This window comes from Corvus kubaryi, unplaced genomic scaffold (genome assembly GCF_017639235.1).
Source record: "Corvus kubaryi isolate FWS band 111438036 unplaced genomic scaffold, C.kubaryi_AGA036_p1.0 124, whole genome shotgun sequence".
Taxonomy (NCBI): Eukaryota; Metazoa; Chordata; class Aves; order Passeriformes; family Corvidae; genus Corvus; species Corvus kubaryi.
Window position 1 is genome coordinate 4,318,755 of NW_024580659.1, and position 22,824 is coordinate 4,341,578.

The 22,824-nt window shown below is 38.9% G+C and overlaps 1 protein-coding gene across 16 annotated transcripts in view; it reads right to left on the reverse strand.

Moving 5' to 3' along the window:
- Nucleotides 1–254: 254 nt before the first annotated feature.
- Nucleotides 255–22,824, reverse strand: part of ERC2 (ELKS/RAB6-interacting/CAST family member 2) — a 432,662-nt gene continuing 410,092 nt past the window's right edge. For all 16 annotated transcript variants that reach the window (XM_042020735.1, XM_042020741.1, XM_042020751.1 and 13 more), the window contains one exon: nt 255–3,272. The gene's annotated coding sequence lies outside the window, so the exon portion shown is untranslated. The remainder of the gene's footprint in view (nt 3,273–22,824) is intronic.

The window sequence follows — 22,824 nt, forward strand, 5'->3', positions numbered from 1 at the left end:
TAAGAGCCCAATCCAGAAAATGGTTCCTCACTTTAGTAAAGCTACTTGTAAGCTTTTCTGGGAGTGGGGCCTACGAGACATTTTCCTTTTTATGCTTTCTTAAACAGTTTATGTGATAGTAACAACAGGAAGATAAATTACTTTGAATGGTAGCAATTAGAGAAATAAGGAGTGTGATAGATTTACCATGTGGAAAACATCTCTCACACATTTTCCTACAGTCATTAAACCTGCTTTTAATGACACAACACTGATTTCAGAAAGAAACAAAGTTTATTTGATGAAAATAAACAAGCTGATCAACACTAAATACTTCCCATACACATGATAACAATGTTATGAACTCTAAATACCTTGGTACTTTACACTTCTACAAGACATTAAATTACAATGACTGTCTAATACATGCCCACTGGTAATTTCTAGGAATTCCTTAGTTTCATATCAATGTCCTTAACCATATATCAATATCACAATCCAGAACATGCCACTCACTTGAAAAAATTATTACAAGAAGCACTATCAAATGAGGATCTAAGGTAAATAGGGGATACTGACCCATTGTTGCAGAACATCACATTCAAACGTCACCCTACACACACAAAAGAAACATTGCGGATATAGTTGGTGTCAACACATCTGAGGTCTTTTCATAAACACTGTTTAAAAAGTAAATTGAAACCCACTTTCAAATGAAAGTCAATGCTCAGGTACGTGCATACTGGATACACAAAATTCATTAAATACAAAATTCATACTGTACATTTAAATGAAAGAAAGAATGTGCAGTACAAGACTGATCTCACATTAAAATAATAACCATTATCTTAAATGTTAAGCAAAAGTTGGTTTACTTCATTACACTTAAAGGGGGGGGGGAAAGAAAATCTACCAAACATTGCTCAAATAAAATATTTCCCAACATCACAGTGTTTATTGTAAACCCCGAGATTCTATTTTAGTATATGAAAAGATTTTCTCCAAACATCATGGACTATCACATGACATGAAAAGGAGGGAAAAAAAAAAAAACAAAAAAACAACCCAAAACAAAACCCAAAGCAAGAAAGAAAAAATCAATGTTAGACAAAATTTTCCTCTTTAGGGGCTAACTTTTAGGCCCTGATAAAAGTTTAGATCAATACTCATACCAACATGAGTGGAGCAAAAATGCCCCTAAAATAATACCTGTGACAAAATTGGCACATACATATAAATATCTAACTATACAGCTTTGTATCTGTGACCCTATTTTCCCCCTAGTTTATATCCTACTTCAAGTATTCGGTTGCAGAGTTAAGGTAAAGACCTGATTGTAAGAGACACAGACGATTGTCCCCTACTGCGACAACAAATTTGTCGTGAGAAACCAGTTTTGTTGTCTGAGTTTCCAAGTGCAACATTTGTCATATGTGCTAAATATACTCCCAAAAGCTTTGCTGTTTCAAAAACAAAGATCTAAAATGCCATTGATAGTTAAAGGACAAACTTTTTAAACATGAATGAAATTGGGATTATCTATGCTATGCTAAGCCTATACATTTTACTTTTTTTACTGAAGACAGTAACATCCAGCAGGACTCCTGCTCAAATAAATTGTTCTTTGATTGCACCGAGGATTATGGTACAGATAAATAAAATATCATCTCTAGACAATAATTTTAAGGGGATTGCTATGTATGGCTCATGTAGGATGTTTAGGGTTAATCGCACCACAGGTTCAAAAAATAATTTTTCTAAATTCAGTGCAAGACTTTAGGAGTATCCATTTAGATTTCTTTTTTTTTTTCTTTTTTTTCTTTTTTTTTTACAGCAGCAAAGAAAAACTACTAAGGATTAAGGCCACCCATGCTTAAATTTATTGTTTGTCCTTTAAAAATGCAGATATTCTATTTCCACTGCCATCAGCACGGAAGCATTTCTTCCATGGACAAAAAGATGCCTCAACAAAACAGCCAAACATTTGCACATGTTTGCCAGACTGACTGAAAGTGTTTTTGGAGTCAGAAGGAACCCCTCCTTGAGAAGTGGTAGAGATCTGACTGTCAGTTAAGAGTCTCTCACCAAATGTAACGACTTCACATTTTTATTTTTCCTTGCATGTGCTTTAAATTTATTTTACTAGACACATTTTGTTGACACAAACAGCCTTCGAGTGCTGTTTGTTCATTGGTATTTTCTTTAACAGCTAAGATTCATTGGGGTCCATGTTGGAGACTGTTTTTCAGTGTAGAGAACAATAACAAACAGTTCCACATTTACAGGAGACCTAGTGCATATACTGTATTCACAGCAATCTCATCTTTATTTTTGTTTGTTTTCTTAAGAGTCCCAGCTTTTATTGTTGAAAACATGTATGCATTTGGATGGTAAAAGGTTGATACATCCTTGTGTACATGTCCATATATATACATACATATGTATTTATATACACCTCAAGCTTTTACCATCCAGGAATAGATACATCTTGTATATAACCATATATTTATGTTCAAATTAGATGTCCTATGCATTGTCAGAGACACACACCATATTTTCATAAAACTAATCTTTGTCATCATTTATTAGTACCAAAAATTGATTTCATTTCCAACCTGGCCCAGAGCTTAATACCGGTTATAGTATCAATATTTGGTTTTGGTTTGTTTTAAATTTATATTATTTTATCAATAGATAAAAGAAAACAGAGGAGGGTAAAGGCTTGTTTTTAATTTTTGGAAAAGCCCATATCTAACTGGGGGTAAAGTTAATGCCAACATCCTTATATAGCATTTTACTAATACCTCTTTGATAATCTAGTGCAATAGAAGTGATACTTTAGAATAGACTAGGTAAAATCAGCAAATGCAGATACCACATCTAAGGGAATCTGAATTACTTATTAAAATCAATATTAATTTACCAAAAATTAGCTAAATAACCTGTTTAACTGAACTTCACCGAACAATCATATTCTGAACAGGTGGTTTCTTTGTAAAAACAGATAACTCACAAGACCCATTAAAGACAGAAATGAAGCTCTTATAATTTCTGCTTGAGTCTCCTTCATTATTTTCCAAAGTATCTAATTTCACAAAAGACTACAAGAAATAATGGAGAAAATGCCAATTAATGCAGCATTTCTTTAGATGTCAACCTTAGCATTCATTTTCTGCATCTGTGATCTTCTCCAGGATATCATGGTCATGTTTGGAGATCCAATGCAATAGATTATCATTGTTACCTTCCAGTGCTACAGTTTTTTCTTCCTTTTTCACTAGTTCCTCTGACAACTGTAACAAGGGAACAAAATATTCCAATTAACAACATGACTGAAGCATCCAGAACATCTTAGCTCTCATCTAATCAAGGTTCTCATACATATAAGTGGAGATAATGCTTTTCTAGGGGCTAAGGATGAAGTAAGGCATTTAAATTTAATTTGAACCCACTTATTTTCATGGGGGGGGGGGGGTGGGAGAAGGGCAATTAGTTTTATTGCTGATTTGTATGACACAATTCCCCCTAAATGGGAAATATTTTAAATTCCTAAGATGTCAGATTCTGTTGTGCTTGTGATTCTGTAAACGGTGAGTTTTCTGATCTTGTCTATGAGCACAGTAACTTTGAAAGGGAAATGCTATTAATAAAACTAGATACTTTTTCAGAGGGAACCAAGGGGATCATGAATTTATTTCTACTAAGTTCAGTGGCAGGTGGGAATGTATAGTACCTCCACCAGCCTTCCAAAACTGAAGCACCATTTCCCTGCCATATTTTAAGCACTTTAATTTGAAGAACAGTGGAGAAAGGTTTTATGGATACGAGAAGCTCAGATTTGCAGAAGTTAAAACACACAGCAATGTGTTAGGAGGTTTTCAGCCACACACCCACTAATCACAGGTGGTTGGTTGCTCTGCCTGGCTTGGCTGGCACTGCTGAAACCCAGGGGACTTCGAGAGGGAGCCAGTGTCAGGACAACTCAGCCAGTGGGAAGACTCTTCCTGCCTTCCACTGACTTTGGGTGAGACTTTGTGTCTGATTGTGACTACAGAGGCCTCAATGACTTTTATTGTTACTTTAGTTGTGCTGCAAGCAAACAGCACAGTATTCTTGAACAGAGAGCAGTGAATTGGTCTTATTCACATTATCTGTGTATCAGATGAGTGGGAGGAATTAAATTATTCCTTTAGAGGGCAGTTGTTCATTTATCCACTGACTTTGTTTCTAGAAAATTTGAAATGCATTATGGATGGGATTCTCCATTATTGCCCTTCCATTTATGTAACCTTAAAAATTTCCAAAACATCCCATTTTATGAAAAAGAATTTGCCATACAATGCTTAGGGTTTTGTATACAGCTGAAAACTTATGCTTTTTAAATAGACTACTTGATGAAAAACCCCCTTTCAAAATTTTAGAATCTAGTATTTATCAGATAAATTATTCTGTGAGCAAAGTGAAATACTGTTTACAGAATATTCTCTCAAATTATTTTAAATCCCTATTTTCAAGTTCACATCTTGCTGGAAAGCACACATAACAGTTTATATCATACAAACTTAGATGAATAGTTCTACTTTTGCAGTGAGAGGTTGGTACAATTCTTCTGGTTAAAACACTTAGGGACTAATTCAAAGCCCACTGAAATGTGGAAAGGTTCCCACCGATTTTAACAAGTTTTGGATCTGGCCCTTGAACAGTCTAAAAATGACTTCTGCAGAGCTGGAAAGCCAGGGAGTTCCTAAAGTAGATCATGTTACTAGTTCTGGCACATAAAATCGTTGCAAACTTTTTATGAAATCTGTAAGTCAGCGCATGCATTACGTTTGGTGAACTGTGCATAGCTGCCATTCCTTTGTGTGCCGAGAATTTCTTAATCGTCATTCAAAGAGATACTTGGGCAGAGGAAGCACACCTAGAAATTAATGAGGAGAGCACATTCCACAAACTGCAGCACAACAATGCCTGGGTTTTTTGGACTAAAACGTAATCACAGCAAATCTTCAATGCAGTTGCTATTTTACAAGCTGAAGTTCCTTTGCAATTAACACTCTTTTATGCTCGGAAAAAGTAAGAACCCAGAGTAAAGTGTCCAGTCTGAGGAACAGCAGCAAAGCGCAAAATGCACTCCCTCTCCAGCCTGCTCCTCAAATTTTCATTGGGGTTTTACTACAGAATGAAAGCCCCCAAATAAACCTCACCCATTTAATCAACCCACCCATTCATCAGGAAACCATATATGTATTGGAAGTGTAACAAAAACTTGTTCACCACAGGTAGGAAATGCAAAGTATTTCTCAAGTCAGTCAAATAAATATATAAAAGGATATTGCTGTCAAATACCAACTGAGGTTGAGTAAATTAAATTTATATTTGTTTCTTCAATGCTGTACTTGGTACAAGTCACTGAACCTCTAAAACAGAAATGAAGTTTGGTAACATGCATTGGGCCTGAATTTAGCAGTCCTCCAGCTGAAAGTAATGTCTTACGAGTTTGGCACCTCTGTCAGTCCATTAGATACCAGTCAATGAAAACAGCAGAAGGATGTGAAGATATAAAAGCGTAGTAGCCCACAAATATTTGTTCAGATTGTTTTTTCTTTGGATAAAGACACCTGCCTGATTAGTACTTTTTACCTCCAATCCTTTCCTCTCAGCAGTGATTTGCAGAAACAAGCTGGAGAGGGTGGGTAAACACAAAGGGGTTAAAGGGGAAACTGTTTAATAACAGTAGTAAAATACAGGCTATTTTTGACATCTGAGTTAATGTCCATTATGCTCCATATGCTTTCCAAATGTTTGCAACAAGCACCCAGATACAAAAACAGATACCCATTCACATAGGCTTAAATTGCCTTCTCCTAACCTGTTACACATGGTACCTACATAAAAGGCCAACAACTGATATGGTAATTAGTGAGTCAGAAAGAGAGGGAACAGACACTTTATTGCAGGGAATTGGTATCTGACCAAATGTTAGTAGAGAAGGATATCATTAATGAAAACCTGTGAGGGCTATTTCTGCTCCCTAATCTATGACAAGGCCTCTGTACTATAACGTGACATCCTTTAAAAAGCTGTCAGGATGAATTCTGCAGTTTCCTTCTCCAGACTCATTCATCATTACTGCAATCAGAGTACCAACAAATGATGGGAAATTATTTCATTTTCTGGAAACAAGTAACTGGACTGGAATAAGGCTGTAACTCATAAAGTCTTTCTCAAGTGATGTTGTGGGATTTGCCTATGCCTCTTGTAACAACATAATGTAAATTATAGGAAGGAGAAAAAAAAGCATTCTCAATCTTTACCTTTGTGCAAAACCATGAAAAGAATGACTTGATTAACTAAGACAAAGCCCTGACACGGACCACTCTAAATTCTGTCCCTGCCACCAGTTTATTGTGGGACTAAGGAAAAAGTCTATAATTTTTCTGTGCCTAACATGCTCTTCGCTACAGCAGGCATAACATCAGGCTCCTCACAGGAATTTGCAAGGCTTAATATTTGTAATGTGCCTTAAGAGTCTTGGATGAGTGCTAAGTATTATTATTTTTCAGTTCCTGCATTTGATTAAAACTGAAATAACACAGTAAAAATTAAATTAATATATTAAGTTACAAGTAAAGAGCAAGCATGTGGTTTGTGGAGCTACTTGTAACACTTTTAATACAAGCATGTATTACAGAGTAGGTGATTCCCAAGGTCTGTACTGACATGTACCATGTGGGCATAACTTAACAACTGAAAAACCCCCCAGAAGTTTGATTCAGCCAAAAATCTGTTCATGGCTTCTGTGTGAGCTCAGAGCTCAGGCCAGCGGGAGCACTGTGGGCTGCTTTCCCCTGCCCCTGAAGTGCAGTTGCAACCACGATCATAGCCCAGACATTTGCAACTCAGCACAAGCAACAAAACAGCACAGATCTGCTGGAGGGCTCACCGCTGTATAGGTCCCTTAGCACAGGATGTGACAATGGCATGATACTGTGCTGTTTGAGCCTCCCTGTCATTACAGCCCCAACAATAAATAGTGGGTTTGCTACTTCCTCCTGGCCTAACTCTTGAGGGAAGAAAGAAAACCCACCTCTCACTTTCTAAAGAATACAGTAACCTGTTAAAGCTTGTTATATCGATGTGAAAATCTCTAGTGAGGAGGGCCAAGAAGAAAAATAATTAAGGCATAAATTTATATCCAAACTACGTAGAAAATTTTCAATGCCGAGATGCCAAAGACACCTAAGACACTTGTTGAGCAGAGTGAAAAGGTAAAATCTAGTTTAAATTTATAGCATTCCTTCAGTGTCCCTCTAGGAGTTTGGCTTTTTGCCAGTGTTCCTTGTTAAAAATTTGTTAAACGTGTTTGGCATTAATGCAAACACAAAGTGCTCATTTGTTACAAATTCTATTGGAATGCATTCATTTAAGGCAATGAAGTAGTTACCAGAAAAGAAAAAATGTTCATTAAGTACATTTTAAAAATACAATGATGTATGCGGTGCATAACTATGGCGCCCCAGTGGCTATATAAATATCTGACAGAATAACCACAAGTTGTGTTTGGTTTGAAATTGGAATCTCTTAAACATAACTGATAGAACAAAAACTGGTTTTGTTTGTTGTCAAAACTGATGTTAGTCTTTCTTGTTTAGATCTAGTTGGAATAACCAAAGTTTTGCCATACAATTTTTTTACATCTCAAGTCAATAAAGCCCACAGGTTAAAGTAATGCTCAAGGAAGTTTCTTGATTCAAAAGGTAAGTGCAGCACTGCACATTATCTGGAGAACACTGGACACAGAAAGTAAACACCCTGCTTGGAGGAGAACAAATTTTAGTCATTCTTAAAAATTCCACTTAAGGAAATGTTACCTGGGAGATCTGCAGCTGTCTGACAACACTCAGGTTCACCTCAGCAAAAGGTGTCCTGCCCTACTCCTTACAGAAAATAAAGATCTCAGAGCTAGTTTACAATATCCCAATAACAAATCTGTCATTTATAATAATGTGAACTATCCCTGGTAATGAGAACTCTTGATTTTGAATAAGCAACTCTGAGGTCTATTTCTTAGATGTTAGAAAATATCTTCTTAGCAACATTCTAAAACTAAAACCATTTTTCTTTTTATTTTTTCAATGATTTATAGCAATTTACAAAAAAGTTTAAAAATGATAAATACATGAGTGAAACATATTCAAAAGAAAGATCCAGAAACTGTGTGATTTAATTAAATATTGAAAGGCTCACAAAAAACCACCAGCATAAAAAGTTATTTATAAAGATAGAATTAACTTTGCTCCAATTCTGGCAAAGAAATTATTTATCCCATTTGTTGCTATTTATGTTTTAAATTCATTACACAGTAAACTTCAGAAGAATCTGCAGCTGGTGGTAGAATCACTGCACGAATGTGATGAACTTTCCATATTGCTATAATGCCAGAATTGTTAATCTTAGTTAGGGATAAAAGCAGATACCATTGGGATGAATAAAATCAAATGGATTCAAGCCCTCTAGAGAGTAAGAGTCCTTGAAAACTACTGTACAATTATATCATAAAATTAGATGAAGTTTATGAACCTTGAGAGTATTTGGACAAGGATGCCTTCTCTACTGGGAATGTTTATAAATCAAAATTAGACAAGTGCTATATGAGTTAAAAGACAGCTATTTTTTTCTTAGAACCTTTTTCTTTTCATAAAACAAGTCTAGTCCAAATCAAAGCCCTTCAGAAATATGAGAAAACTCAGTACATATCCTTCAATCTGTCACTTGGACACTGAATTAAAAAGAGGGCTATAGAGAACGTTAAGGATGGCTTCAGAGCAGGACTCTTCCATGGGCTGAGCTGGAGTGGACTGAAGATGATGGAAGAGTTTCCATCGACCCCACGAGAGCCCGGAGCCGCACAGTGAGGCGGCCGTGATTCCGCAGCGCAGGGCACGGGGCTCTTTGTCAAGACATTTATGACTTCCTAAAGATGGAGCACATTGAGACCATTGTAACTCCTTTTTCTTTAGTTGTTATTTAAATCGAACTGAAGTGACAAGAAAAGAAGAATTCTCGGGTTTAAGTGCCTCAAACAACGACGCTCCCAACGTGAATCCTGAAAGCTGTCGATAGCAGGGATCACTTGACGAAATCGGAAGGTGCCTTTTCCATCCTGGCTGATGTGGAATGCCATTTATTCTCATGCGCGGGACTAATTAGGGGCTCTTTTTTTGTTGTTTTGTTTTTGAAGATCAAGGTTTCGCGCTCGGTGCTGCCTAATAACACGGTGTGCCTGCCCGCCACCTGGCCCGGCGCGGCTCGCCCGGCTCCGGCGGCGGCACCGCCTCGGGCCTCGGCAAGTGCGGGCAGGAAACGCCGGCACGGCCGCGCTTAACCCGCGCCCTGCCGGCCCGGAGCCGGCCCTGCGACCGAGCAGCGACCCTGCGGCTGCAAATGTGCGGCCGAGCGAGAAGTTATTGCACCGGCGTGGGGATGAAGCTGCCCCGGACCCCACGCCCTGCTCGGGGCCGCGGCCGGAGCGCGCTCGGCAGCGAACCCGCGCAGCGCTGGCGGGGCCCCGAGCGCCCACACAGCGCCCGAGCCTGGTGCCTGGGAAAAGAAGTGGTTAAATAAACGCTGTGTCAAGCCCCCAATCTAATAAGTCATCTTATTAGGAAGTTGTGATGCCCTGTTTGCCCTCGCCTGTGGCTTGTCTGCTCCACTGAAAGGTCTCCTGCTGGGACCTTTGTGGCATTATACGAGGTAGAGAGGGCTGCTGCAATATATGAGCCTTGGTTTGGAGCAGCCAAAACAGCAGGAGAACTAAGCTGCAAAGAATTAAACATGTAACAACTTTGTAAAAGCACAGACAGTGATTGAGGTTGGCCCTTTTGCTGTTGACACATTCTGGCCCCTGTAGGTTGTGGTCACTAAGCCCATTAGAGCTGCAGTGTGGCAACATCTAGTTCAGCAAGTTCAATGTGTTTCTGTTTTATTTCTAAATACTGGACACAAGCTGGCAGCGATAGGAGAGTGGAATATGGCACCAGAAATATGTCATAAACACAGTCGTCATTGTCAGGGATGTGAAATTACTTTTCAAACTATTTATTTTTGGCAGATGGAGGGTGGGTGTATTTTTGCACTTTGTTAACTGAAATTTAATTGAGACTTGCTCCATGTTTTGTTTAATTTAAAAAAAAAAAAAGGAGAGAGAAAGGAAACCTCAAGATGCTGTTTTCTTTTAAAAGAGAAAATCTTCACTGGAGAGAGAAATCTTTGTCGCTGGAAATTCACTGCAAAATGAAACCAGAAAAAACAGAACCCAATAAAATCTCAGCTGGCAAAGTTTCACTTATGAGCATCCACTTATTTAAATCAACACTCCCCACTGTACTTTTTTTTTTTTTTTTTTTTACATTTCTTTAAGATAAAATATACATTTAATTCAGATTTTAAAAACGGGGTTGTGAAATGGACAAGAAAGATTGATTAAATTAATGAAAGGAGGTATTACAGACATAATGAGGAGAAGATTTGAGTTCTAAACCCTAACATACAGAAGAACACACCTTCCTATTTTCCTGTGGACCACACTTTTTCAGGGAACAGTGCAAGGTTTATATTGCACATTGATGAGGATGCTCGTGGTCCCTCTCGGGCTCTGTTTGCCTTTCAAAACTGTGTTGTGGTCCCAGGTTTTATCAGTCCCGGCAGATTCATCACTGCCAAGAGCTCCCAGTCTGTAGACACAGAGCAAAGGATGAGTTGGCTGAACACTTGTGCACCTCAAGCATTTGTCTCTCCCCCGAGCCTGTTACATGCTGCCTCTGCCCTCCTCCCAAAGATGAGCCAAAGCTTATGTAAGAGGTGAAATGTGCAGAGAGGGATAAAGACAGGTCACAGCTGAAGGAGGGGCGATCTTGTGTTCTCTCTGTCCACAGCACAGGCATTTCCCTGGTGCCCTCCCCTGTTTTTTCCAGGGGTTTTTGGTCGCCCTTTGGGTGCCCCCAGCTCCCTGCTCTGGCAGCACAGCTGAGGGCTCCCCAAGCTCCAGCTTGCTGACCCACAGAAATGACTGGCCACTCCTTTTGGAGGGACAAAAATGATGTTGAGGCAAAGCACATTCTTTCTTAGGCCACCAGAAATGAAGGAGCATTTCTTTTCTGTTCTTAAGAGTGTGCCTGAGCCAAGCAAGGTCAGAGCTGTGGCTTTTCTCTGGAGGAGAGAAATTTCTAGAATTTGTAGTTGTTGTTTTTTTTTTTTTCTGCCATCTTTTGAGATTTGCTGATAGTTTGGGACTAGAAGGAAATTCTTAAAATCTCATACATATTTGTCTGGTTGTAGGGAGTATGATTTGGGTTTTACCTCATGCATCCTACCAGAGTCAGTCAATATTTAATAGCTAAAATTGGCTGGCTGTTGTGCTTGGATAACTCTAGTTACTGTGGCTGCTACCACACTGTTGTTAGAAGCATATTGGTTACTAGATGTTGTACCAGAGTAAATACTAATAAATTTGGTGGTTATGGAGAGGAAGTTTAATCCAAAAGCATTCCAGCCAGTGAGGAGGCACACAAGGGCTGTACTCCTTCTTTTGATGTACCCAAAGGCTGGATGGAGTCGGGCAGAAGAGAGGTGGTGAGGGCTGAGTGCAGGTTTGAGGTGCTTTATGTGTGTGCCCATTTCTGCCCTTAGGAAAAGGGTGGATCCTTGGCCAGAGAGGACACAAGCCAGGGAGGACACAAGCATGGTGTCCTCAAGGCCCATAACTCCAGTAGGTTACTGAAAGTTTGCTGGGGTTATTTTTACCTTAACCAAGCAATAATGAGAAATTTAATAAAGATGCATCTCATGGCTTGTGCCTGCTTTCCCCATCACCTCAGATTTCTCACCTTCTAAAGTTGAGAAAAAAACTAAAGAGCTTCAGGGTATTGCTCTGTGCATCTGAATATTTGTACCAGCAGCTGTATGTTCCCACCTGTACTTCATAATTTAGATAAACCATTAACATGCCATTTCATTAGTTTGCTCTGCTAGTTAATGACCCAGTACTCACTGAAGTTATCCTATCAGGATAAACTGATTGTGCTGTGGAAGGCCTTGTGAGGTATGCTTATTGTATTAATAATAAAATATAAAAGAAATCAATATGTCAAAATATAGTCAGAGTTCTATTGTACACAAAAAGCCTGGTTTAGAGTACATGAGATATACTCTCACCTTCTTCCCCTCCAAATGATCCTAAATATATTTTTTAATTTTACATGGCTCATGATATGAAACTGCTTATAAAAACGGTGTCTGATGTTTACAGTTGCATCTTTTAACGTTAAGAAGAAAGGGATACAACTAAGGCAGGTGTTAATAGGTTTGGCCTATTTGAAGACCAATGCTGGATCCATTTAAAACCCTTCAAACTGCTAAAGCATTACAATGACTGTGTGTGGCACTGGGAACAGGACCATACATGCTCGACAGCTACTTATTTTTTAAATACCCATCCAAGTAACACGCAGCATTTTGAAATCTAACTTGTGTGGTCTAATTATGCAATAATTTTTATAATTTAGGCCCCAATATTATGAGCTTCTCCACAATTATGGCTCTGCCCACGCATTTCTCAGTGCATGATAGGGAAGACTTAAGGGCCAGCTCTGTTAAACATACAAGCATATGTTTTAATTTTTTAACTTTTACTCTGAGACTTAAAAACGCACTTAATATTAAGAGAAGGCTTAAGAGTCTTTCCTGAAGGGGACCTTAGAGGCTTTCATTTAACTAAGGGCACGCATATAATATTCTATGCAGACTGAAGATCTACAGTTATCAGCATTCCAATGATAATGAGTATTACACAAAGGGAAATAATAAAAGAGCAATAAGCAAAATTTTGCTCCCTCCCAATCTTCAAACACCACCTTTATAATCACTGTACACTCAAAAACATGCATGCAAGAGTTGGAGAGATCACAGGCTTAGATTGCAAGAGTTCCAAAGATACTCAGACCGACCATGCAAATGTCAGGTAAACATATATGAATGATGAAAATATGAACTTCATCATGAAATCACACAAAACTACAATGGTGACTTTTTCTACTTGATGCTTTTATAAAAAATTTGATGCACTGCAATTAAACTGTTTAGCAAAACAAGACAAGGAAATTAATGAGCAAGAATAATCACCACAATTCATTATTAACTACAATTTACACTGAGTAGCACTTTTTTCCCTAGAGAACACCTATTTCTCTATGCCCATTTTCTTTCTCCTCTCAATCTCAATCCCAGCAGTGCACAGACCTTGTTTGAGTTCTCTCTCTTCTTCTACTTGCTTAAACTTTATTTCTCCCCACTTTCTTTCATTCCAATCTCTGTGAGCAGCAGAGCTCTTTCCACTCTGTCAGGCTCTGTTGCCAACCTCTGACCAACTCACTGCTGAGTGGTGACATTGGACAACAGCTGGAAATGGTGTGAAACCATCACCCTCTTTCACCAACTTTCCCTGCATCTTGCAGTTGTGGAACAAGATAAAACATGAGAAGAGTAATTCACAAAAAGCATTTTTGAGGACAGCAATTTGCTAATTAGGAACAGCAAAACAAACCCAGAAGATACTCTTGATGTGCGTGCACAAATGTATCAACCCCACTGAGGAAAAGGTAAAGCCCAGAGTGGAACTTAATTAATGGAAACAACTTGGAAAATAAGAATAATGATGGAAGTACAAACTTTGTTCGTTCCCCCATTAATTTTAGAGAGAGAAACAACTAAACAGGTACTTGTAAAAAAATCTTTCCCACTGAAACAACTACAAGAAAGACAAGATAGTTTTAGGGCTACTTTCCAGATACTTTGTTTTTACCAATTCTCAAATTCAAGAAGCTAAACCAACACATCCTAACTTCTCGTTAAATACTCTAAATGCAAACAAAAGTGTCTAGCCCATTTAATTCTGATTTTCTGGATGTATTTTTTTTCTCACACTTGCACATCTTGCCTCATTTTCTATTGGAACTTAAAGATATAATATATAGGCCACCACTGCTAGGTACAGCGCTATATTCATATTTTTACAGTCTGGAAATGAGACACAGCGGCCTGTGCTGTATAAAGAACATTGGATCTGGACAAAAAGATGTGGGAAATTCAGCAAAAAAAGCGCAGCTGGATCATTATTTCATATCTGAATGCAGCATGTTGTATTATGAAAATGTGAGGATTAAGTCAAAGAATGCAGTTTCACTGCATTTTTTTATGAAGAAACCTTGTTTTTACAAACATTTCCAGAGATCAAATCAAGTTAACTTTTTATTAATTTATCTAAGCTACTTGTTCTTTTGAACAAGCCATTTTTTTTATTTTTTAGAATATACCCCTACCGTAATTTATCAATTCTTTTATCATCAAAAGTTATTGTTTAAGCCAGGAATAGCTTTTTAGCAGAGCTCAATGGTTAATCATGCAAAAACAAAAAAAACCCCATAAAATACCAAAACCCAGTAATTTTCTCATTCAAGTCAGAAGTTCACAAACAGGGAATGTAAAAAAGGAACAGGAGGAGGAAGAGGGTCACCTGTGTCCTTTGCAGATTTTTTTTTCCAATAAAATGTTTTGGGATCTTTCACTTCATTAAAAAAAACCTTATTTTTAATTCCCCAAGGTATGTACCTTCCCCTATCAGGCATTACCACAATATTGATCAGAAAATATTTTGTAGGCTCATAGAAAATGCAGCTTGTTCCAACAATAATTTCTAATTTATCTGTCTTCAAAATTTCCAAGTGAGGATCAGGAACAACTCACACCTTCCATTGTCCCTCTGTAGAAGGAAAGAGGGAATGAACCCTCCAGGCTCCCTGCAATGCACGTGGCCCTGAGAGCTCAGGGCTCCTGCTAAATCCAGAACATGGCATTTAAAGATGCTCAGGAGGCCAATACCATCCACAAACCACTTAGCACTGCTCCAGTTTCATTTATCCTCGTGGTCTCTGCAGTTGGCATGGAGAGCCTGGCCAACATGATATTCCATGATATTTGAGTCAGTATTGCTTGTGTTCTGTCCAGAACCAATCCCAGCCCATTTCACTGAGTGTCCACATTGCAGGAAAATTTCCCACTCAATTCGTCTTCACCCCCTTCAGATTATTAATGATTTTAGAGATTTATCGTATTTTTATTTCTTTCCCAAACTGAAGATTTATGTTGCAATAGCTTCTCTTTACATAGAAACAATTCAAAATCTCCTTATTTTTAGCCTTTGTTGTGTTCTCTGTTCCTTCTCAGTGGCTTATCAGAAACAGGCAGAATAGCAAAGATGTGGACAAATCTTGAACAGGTATGAGAGTTAAAAGTGGCTTTGTGTTTAAATAACTTTTTCTTTTGCAAGTATTCATTGTATTGTTTCCCCTTTTTTACTGCTGCAAATAAAGCTAAGGTTTTTGGAGGACTCATTTAATCTTCCCAGTCCCTCAAATCACTGCATCCTAGATTTTGAATTTTCAGAACTCCTTCAGTCCTGCTGAAGAACAAAATAGATTTCAAAACCATTTTGTAGGAAATTCCCATTAAATATATCTGGTTTCTCAAAAGAATGAGCTGAAACCTGCAGGGCAGCTGGGATGGAGGGAAGGCAACAGACACAGCTCCATTCTGTGCATAATTCAACAAAGTGCCAATCCATGCTTGTGGAATCCTTTGCTGTGCTGGTGCTGCTGGCTGACACAGTGTCAGCGTTTTTCAGCATTACACCACTATCAGCCTGTACTGGGACCCTTTAAAACAGCTGAAATAAAAGAGCTCTTTCTACATATTTATGCCATCCTGCTCTGAGCACTTCCTGTTGGCCCCAGTAAATCTCTGCTAAATTTCAATCGACTCTCGTGGTGTTCCAGCTGTTAGATAAACTTCCAAGGATATTTTTGTGACAGGTACAAACCTAGACAGGAAATCTCAAGAAGAAATCCTAAATTAATTATATGTCAACATTCAAGCCACAAGAAGGAGCAATTGTCATAAATTTTTGAAAGTTAGAATCCAATTTTAGTTGTAAGTGCAAAAAAGTTCACTGACTCAGTTGTGAGTCAGTGCCAATAAAATAATAAATTTCATATTCTTCAGCAGTTCACTTTGGCTAAACATAGAAGGGAAGCTAAGAACAGTGAGCTGTATATTAAAATCACATAAAGAATTCAGACACTAATAACAAATGGTATTTAAAATTTATAATTCAGAATTGCCTAATCTTATTCCACCTTTTTGAAAACAGATACAACATATAAACTAATTCTCTGTTAAATGAAAACATCTTCACTACCTAAAAATCTGGTAATGGTGCCAAGAACATCTTTCTGCATTTCCCAACAGCACAGACTCCATCTCTCTTCACTCTCCCAAACACGGTGCCCTTCGTGTGTTTTCTGAATGCTGGTAAGGACAAGTATGGAAGGGGTTGAGAGGGCAGAGGGTGTTGTAGCAGTACTAACCCACAGAGGACTGTCCTGTTTCCCTGGCTTTAGCATCACTGTGGAACTCTTGACAGCTTTTCCCATCCCTCTGCAATGTGTCCTTGGAGAAACTGCGGTCGGTGTCCAGGACAACGGGCAGTCTGAGCGCTCTGCAGCGGCTGTGCACGTGGCAGAGGTTCCATGTCCTGCTCCCCCAATATTCCTAACATTTTCCTGCAATGCTGTTGAGTTCCACAACCCTTGCTGTGCTCCCCAGTCGTGCTGCCCCAGCAGCAGCGTGAGTTTCTCTCCAGGTCCATCCCCACGGCAGCCAGGGCAGAGCTCCCAACCCCGAGCGGCCCCGAGCAGCTGAAAAAGCCAACAACTGTGTGTCAAGTCAGGTGCTCAAAAGCGACCTTGTGCTCAAACCTGGCAGGGGGCCCTTCCCAAACCCATCTGCCTAAAGACAAAAGGGAGAGTTTTGAGACACCTGTTGTCTCAGTACAGAGAAAAATGTGTCGTGGCAGGGGGAGAGAGGGAGTGGGAGAAAAACCCATGAAGCTTTGCAGGCTGCGCTGCTGGATGCAGCTTTGTGGCACATGTGGGAGATGCTTGTGGTCCTCATCCTGGCACCAGGTCTGTCCCAAGCTCTGGCAAACAGCCGAGCACAGGGCACTGTTCCAAACCCTGCAGCCACTGCTCTGGCCGTTGGCAGAGCTCTGCACCACCGGACACGGAGACCAGGGAAGAACTCATTGCTCCAGAAGGGAAAGCCCAAGCAAGGAGATGCAGCTGCCTTCCTTACACAGAGGCAGAAGGAAGGAAGCAGGAAGGCTTTGCAGCAGGAAGAGCTGCAGTTCAGAGGAACAGCAGGATAGTTCAGGCTATTGACAGGAGAGGCAAGGAAAGTGACTGCACACCGTGGGCACGAGGCCACAGCTGAGTGTTCTCCTCATAAGCAGTGTTCTTTTACACAAAGTAGGTAACATTCCCTGTGCTTTACTGAGTTCTTTCTCTTCCCAGACACTTCCCAGATCCATCCAGAGTCTTCCAAATTACTTCAGTGGAGAGATGTCAAGTAGTCCCAGGAAGCAAACACTCAGAGCCCTATCTGCAGCCAAAACTGGGCCCACAGCACAAACACAAATACATCAGAAATCCAGCAAGGAACTAGCAGAAACATGCTGCACTTAGCTGACCACCTTGATTCTGTGTCTCTGAAATGCTGTGGATAAATAACTACTTATGTCACCCTGGGAGAAAAGGAATGTATGATATGGCTATGAAACCACCTGGATTTTTTATATATAAAAAGTGTTTTCACTACTTATGGAAAGCCAGACATGTAAATTACACTGCCCTTAGCAGGAAAAAATATGTGCCAAAGACCATGCCTAGGAGCAAAACTCAGGAAGAATGGGGGTATGGTCATGCCAGCTTTGCAGTGTTTTCTTTTACAAGCCTGTTTTACTGCTGAGGTGGGGGAGACTAGTGTTATTGCTTCCTCAGAAAGCTGTTCTCACAGGATTTGACTATTGGTCATGAAAATCTTATAAGGTCAGACAATCCTGCAAGATTTTAATGAATTGAAGGTTTAAACATATTCCCAAGATTTTGGTTATGTCCATTTCTAAGATGGAAAGTAATCCCCTTAACAATGTGCATCGCCTGGGAAACAAGAATTAATAAAAGTAAATCTGGAGATCTGAATTCAGGTCCCTTGAAAGTTTACACAAATCTGTTATCAAATGATTTATCTACTTTCAGCCTTTCCACATGGACAGGTACAGGTGGCACTACCAGCAAAACTACACCTGCATATTCAGTACAGAACTAAATAGGCTTGGCCTGCTCCCTTGGTGCTGATTCTGTGAAGGTCATTCTGCAAGAGCAAGAAGACACAGCGACAGCATCCTATGCCATTAGAGGTCCCTTCAAGGCTGATTGTTAGCATTAGAACATTAGCACTCTGGATATTTATCAAAATGTGGACACTAGAGTGGCTTGAAGCAGTTTCACTTCCTCTTAAATGATAATAAATTGGCAGTGTGAGTGTTGACTGCCTGAAATGCAACTTCATTACTTCAGAGGTTAATGGAGCAACCTCTCTCTGTTGATCTTCCTGTCACCATTGGCTACAAAAGAGTCTCTGACACAGTGCAGTTTTCAGGAGAGGCACAAGTACAACAGAGATTAACCACATCAAAAAGAATACTGTCCCACTCCATTATGTTCTGCAAAGCTGGTGTGCAGCAAATCGCAGTGACCAGCAGTGTCATCTGCCGTGTCTGAAAATGATATCAGCATAAAAAGAGGTGATGATGCTGTATTACTGAGGCAAACACCTTTCCATCTTAAAAAAAAAAAAAAAAAAGGTAGAGAGAGGAAAAAAAGATGAAATGAAGGAAAAAGAAGGAAAAATATAAAGGAAAGAAGAAATGCAAAGAAATGAGGAGACAAAAAAGAAAATTTAAAAAAGAAAATGAAAAAGAAGAAGAGAATACTTTAATTATGATGTAAATATTGAAGCCACTGACTTTGACCTATTTTGCATTAATTCTATAGAATTCCTCTTGTATTTCTTACAGAAAACTACAGTGAATTAACCAAACTACTATTCTTTTGAAGGCTGCATTCATGATTTTGCAGGAGATGAAAACTGACAGGAATAGAGTAAGAGGTGGCCATAAGATTCAAAGAGGATTACATTTAATGCTGGCTAAGTGAATGACCCTCTGAATGAAAATGTACTCATTTAGAGAAATGTGCCTCTTCTTGTTACAGGTTACTGCCCTGAAATGCCTTGCAGGCGTGTTAACTTTCAGTAATTCATAACTCCTCTTGATCACTAACACAATGAACACAATTCTGAGCAGAGAACACTGCCCAAGGAAGCTGAACATTCTGTACCTCCTATACACAAATACTTGGAAGTCACTTCCCAAAGGGAAGTTACTCCTGTCCTACCAGCAGCATCTACTTTGTCAGGAACACAAACTGAAATTCACAGTACACCCAGGTTAGTTTTCTTTTTGTGAGCACAGGAATACGATAGCTCATTGGAAATGTTTCATTTTGTTCAATGTTTCTATTCTCTTCAGCAGATTAACAGATGAACAGGTAACTAAAAGTGCATCAGACACGCAATTACAGCACTGTAAATGCATGCACACATCCAGTAATTACCTGTGTAGTTGTGAAAACTATTCAGGGGTGTTTCAGGTCACTTGTCTCCACTCTCCAGCCCCAACAGTGCTTGGGATGGGACTTAGCCAGTCTGACAACACCTCTACAGCAAATACATCAAATTCTTGTTGAACTCTTATCTTTTGGAGGTCTCAATTAGAAGTGAATACTTTTGAGCATGAAACCCATCAGCCTGAATGAAAGCCTCAACTTCCTACACACACACAGTGGCAGGTACTTGGACTTCTTATTAAAAGAAACACTGATAATAAGGAGTGTCTGCTGATAGCATAAGGGAGGAGGACCCTACTGGAAATTATAGGAGATAAGGAAGATTGGGATTTCTTGCTGGAGAAGCAAACAGGGGGTGAGATTCCAGGAAGAAACTCCTCCAAAGGCCAGAGCACGTGTACCTTCCCTGCCTGTGATCTAAATGTTGTGAACAAGACAGGAGTTCAGTGTTCAGCTCTGATTGTGTCAGTGGCTCCTTTTGAGACCTTGGGCAAGTTGTTTAATCTCTCTCTATCAAGATTTTCTCAACTGTAAAAACCAAGAAAGTTGCTACTAAACCTGGAAAAGTCCCTTTCAACCTACGAATCAAAGCAGAATGTAAATTCTACACTTTCTTCTGCACTATTACACCATTTCCAGTTTCTTTAGGTTGATAAACATACGCAGTGTTGCTTGAATTCAGGCTGATTAGGAACCACGGCTTACCTTTTAAAAGCATAAATAGAGGATCTCGATGGCAAATTCGAAAAAAAAAAGTTAAATGTTTTACTCTCAGAAAGTATTCAGTCTAACTTAAGATCCAAAAATGAAGTCCACCTCTTTGAAGTCAGCTTTGTAATAGCTGTTATGCAGCTGTAGGAAGATAACCCTTTACTGAAGGATTCATGTAAGAATTAGAGACATCTCATCCTTGGAAGTGTCCAAGGCCAGGTTGGATGGCTTTGAGCAACTGCTCTAGTGGAAGGTGTCCTTGCCCATGGCAGGGGGTGGAACTGGGTGAAATTTTAGGTCCCTTCTGACCCAAACCATTCTATGATTCTATGAATTGAAGAGAGAAATTTGGTAGTTCAGAGCCACGTTGGCTCCATGAATGTTAAGAGTTGAGAGCATCTCTCCCATAAATATACCAAAATCAAACCAGCCATTTAAGATGACAGTGCTGCAGGTTCTAAAAGTTCCCATTTCCAATATCTCAAAAAGACACTGACCTACTGAAAAGAGTTTGAGAAATTACACAATGACATACAAACATTAATTAAATATGAGAGTGTAAGACAACTGTTAAACATGGGAAAACTCCATCTCTGCATGCACAGAATACCAGATGCAGCAATATACACTTCAAAGCTACATTGCTGCAGACAGAATCAGCCACAGCTTTCTTTGTAGACATTCCTTTGAAGAAGGAACTTTATGGGTAAGTGGGTGCATAACCACTCACAGCTACACAAAGTTGTTCATCCTTACACCAGAACACTTCATTTTTGCTCCAGTCAAAAATAGCATCTAAAGAGTGGCTGGTCTATAGGTTAAGAAAATATTTTTGGATATCAGTTAGAATTTAATTCCAGCTTTTCTTCAATGGCCATGGATTTTTTTTGTACTTATTTTTTATATCTCTAAATCATGTTCACCTCTACTGAAATGCTGCTGCTGCAATGCCAATATATAATATTATGCCCTACTAACATAAAGTTCAAAATTGCATAATTCCATCCTGCACCACAATGAACACTGCTGTGGATACATTTACATAAAAGCACTTCACTTGAACAACCCAGAGGAAGAAAAAGCCTATTAAGTATTTCAAAATCTCTTCAGTACCACCACCTAACAAAATACATGTGACCTTGGACAAAGGTAAGTTTTAAGAAATAAGAAACTTGTATCAAAAATCCCAATACAGCAGCAAGTTCTGTATTTTCTGAAATAGTAATATCTCATTACTGGTATCAGGTGTCTGTTTTTATTGACCTTGCGTGTGGTTACAGATTCCTCATCCCCCAGCACTGGACCACACCAGGGCACTTTTATCTGAGAGGGAGAAGATTCTCAGCACATCACTGGAGTTAAAGCAACATCCCAAATTGCAGAAGTAACTGAGTATAGGCAGTTTATAAAACAAGTACTGTTAACTACACTTTAATGACATGTATGGTTTAAAAAAAGTCTATGGTAGGTAAAATAATCCTAAGCATTTTAAATATTTCACAGTAAGGAAATACTCTGGATCTTTAGAATAGATTCTGACTTTGCATTCTCAACTTTTTTCTCTAAAAACTCTTCAGATTTTTTTTATTTAGAATTTTTAACAACCAAAGGCAGGAAACTTAGAGGGAAATCTGTACCAATGTATTTTTCAATGAGAGGCAGACTTTAGAAGGATTTTCTTTGTAAAAAAGCAACACTTTTTTGATCTTTATCTCCATTTGCATGGTAGAACTATTCAAAGGAGTGAAGTATTACAGTCATTAGTAAGTAAAAGAGATATCAAGTGTACTAAACTCCAAGATTATCCATCAGAAATGAAACAAAACAAAGACCCTACAAGTATAAGATAGGCTCTTTTTCTGCTGGCTGAAATCTTTCATATGGTATATAATGCTGGCAAAACAGAATTTTTCTATTCACCTTTTCCCTATTGAAAAGCAGTGCTCTCTTTATCTAACCTTTTCTAAACCACCATTGAAAATTGTATTTTCTGACTCAAACAAAACATTGTTTTTCTTTCTGCCTCATATGGCTAATAATAAAGACTTGAGGTAAATCTCCCTACAGCTGCTTTCAGTTCATTTTAAGTCAATGAAACCTATATAATCCTGTAATACAGTCAATTGTTTCTTTTCCACTAGGCCTGAAGGGCTGCAAGCTTAGAAAGGGAAGAATTACTGTTTTGCTTTTAAGCACCTATTAATATTTTGCCCCTCCAGCAGTTCTTTTTTTCCCCTTTGAAGCCTTTTTCCCACTAAATTAATCTTTAACAATTAAATCAAGCTGAAGGAGATCTTAAAAGATCTACACAATTACTGATTGGGTAGAAGAACAGGCCTTTAATTTAAATGGGAAACATCTCTGAAACGATGGTATGAGACTCCACAACTAATTACATTATTTTCTGCATCTGAGAAAACATGAGCTGAGAGAATGCAAATAGAAAGACACATGGAATACCAGGAAGAAAAGCTGGAACTCTAACATCTACCTATCA